Source organism: Trichosurus vulpecula, chromosome 9 (assembly GCF_011100635.1).
Source record: "Trichosurus vulpecula isolate mTriVul1 chromosome 9, mTriVul1.pri, whole genome shotgun sequence".
NCBI classification, from domain to species: Eukaryota; Metazoa; Chordata; class Mammalia; order Diprotodontia; family Phalangeridae; genus Trichosurus; species Trichosurus vulpecula.
In genome coordinates, this window is record NC_050581.1 from 24,577,210 (window position 1) to 24,579,848 (window position 2,639).

Sequence of the window (2,639 nt, forward strand, 5' to 3'; positions counted from 1 at the left end):
CACACATGAATTGATGGTCATTTTTTTTTCCAATCCTGTCTTCAAATTACATTACATTAGTAGAATCACTGAATATTAGAATTTGAGTGGAGTATAAAGATCCTCTACTCCAGAAGTTCCCAAACTAATTTGGGGCACTATCCCCTTTAAAAAAAATTACTTAGCATCCCCCTGGACATCTACTTTCTTTCACGCTTTAATGTATTTTTGAAATTTACTTCATATATATGTGTATGTACATATGTGTATATTAAAATGACACATCTTAAATATAATAATTTATTATGAATTTATGTTTTTCCTGCAATGAAAGTTCAATGATACAATATTGGGTCAAGTAACTGTATAGTATTAAATTGTAAACAAATCATTACACACACATATTCCTACCAATGTATGCTGGACTTCTCAACGATGCACAACAAGCTTGCCTGCCAACACTTGGTTGTTAAGACCTGTCAGCAGACTTGATCACTGATCAGTTATAGTTTGCGTTTTGTGTTTTTATTTGGAAAATAATATCATCATTATGACTTTAACTCTGTCACACAGCAGAAGCAACATGTATAAATTTTTTAAAGATTTTCTTCTCTTCTTTCCTTATGCTTCCACTGCCCCTTATTTTTATTCAGTGTCCCCAAATTGCACCCCATGCTACTACTGCCACCCCCTCCAGTCATTCCAGCATCTCGTAAAGGGTGGTATCACCCACTTTGAGAACCTATGCTCTACTCCAATTCTCTGAATTTACTTTTGCTTTATCCTTCTTTTTTATTTTTAGTTTACAGCACTCTGTTCTACATAATTTTGAGTTCCAGATTTTCTTCCCTCCCTCCCCCCTTCCTCCCCAAGATGGCATAGAATCCAATATATATTCTATGTATAACTTTGCATTGAACCCATCTACACACTACTCAAGTTGTGAAGAAGAATTATGACCAATGGAATGAATCACGAGAGAGAAGAAACCGAACCAAAAAACCCCCCAAAAAAAGCAAAAGAGAGGGAAAAAGGCAGGGGGGAAGCTAAGCATAGAATGTGCCTTAATCTGCATTCATACTTCATAGTTCTTTCTCTGGATGTAGATAGTATTCTCCATCGTGAGTCCTTTGGAGTTGTCTTTGCACCTTGTATTGCTGAGAAGAGCAAAGTCTATCAGGGTTAGTCCTCACAGAATCCATATATCTGTGGCTGTGTATAATGTTTTCCTGGCTCTGCTCCATTCACTCAGCATTATATTATGTAGGTTTTTCCAGGTTGTTATGAAGTCCATATCATCCCCATTTCTGATAGCACAATAGTATTCCATTACCTTCATATACCACAGCTTGTTCAGTCATTCCACAATTGATGGCCACCCCCTTGATTTCCAATTCTTAGCTACTATAAAAAGAGCCACTATAAATATTTTGGTACATATGGGTCCTTTTCCCACTTCTGTGATCTCTTTGGGATACAACCCTAGAAGTGGTATTGCTGGGTCAAAGGGTCTGAACATTTTTATAGCCCTTTGGGCATAGTTCCAAATTGCTCTCCAGATCAGTTCATAACTCCACCAGTAATGTAACAGTGTTTCAATTTTCCCACATCCTTTCTAGCATTTATCATTATCCATTTCATCTGGAAGAACAAGAGGTCTAGAATATCTAGGGTATTAATGAAAAGAAATGCTAGGGAAGGTGGCCTAGCCATACCAGATGTTAAACTGTACTATAAATCAGCAGTCATCAAAACTGCCTGGTACTGGCTAAGAAACAGAGTCATGGATCAGTGGAATAGTATAGGTACACAAGATGGAGAAGTCAATGACTATAGCAATCTACTCTTTGATAAACCCAAAGATGCCAGCTTCTGGGCTAAGAATTCACTAGTGCACGAAAACTGCTGGGAAAATTGGAAAATGGTAGGGCAGAAACTGGACATAGACCAATATCTTACACCATATACCAAAATAAAATCAAAATGGGTTCATGATTTAGGAATAAAGGCTGGTATGATAAACAATTTGGGAGAGCAAGGAAAAGTTTACCTATCAGATTTATGGAAAAGAAAAGAATTCATGACACAACAAGAGATAGAGAGCATTACAAAGTGCAAAATGGATAATTTTGATTATGTTAAATTGAAATGTTTTGTGCAAAAAAACCAATGCAAAAAAATTAGGAGGGAAGCAGAATATTGGGAGAAAATCTTTACAACCTATGTCTCTGATAATGGCTTCATTTCTAAAATATACGGGGAACTGAGCCAAATATATAGCAATACAAATCATTCCCCAATTGAGAAATAGTCAAAGGTATGAACAGGCAGTTTTCAGAGGAAGAAACTAAAGATATCTATAGGCATATGAAACAATGTTCTGGATCACTACTGATTAGAGAAATGCAAATCAAAACAACTCTTAGGTACCACATCTCTCCTGTCAGATTGGCTAAAATGACAATTCTCTGAATTTAAAGGTAAGGAAATGGGCATGTACAAAGGTAAAGTGACTTACATAAGGTGACACAATTCATAAGCAGTACTTCTGGAAATTGAACACAGGTCCTCTGGCTACAAATTCAGGTGTCTACAAAATTCAAGGAAAAGAAAGCTGTTGTTGGTTAGAAGGTATAGGTTATAAACAAAAAGTAATAATA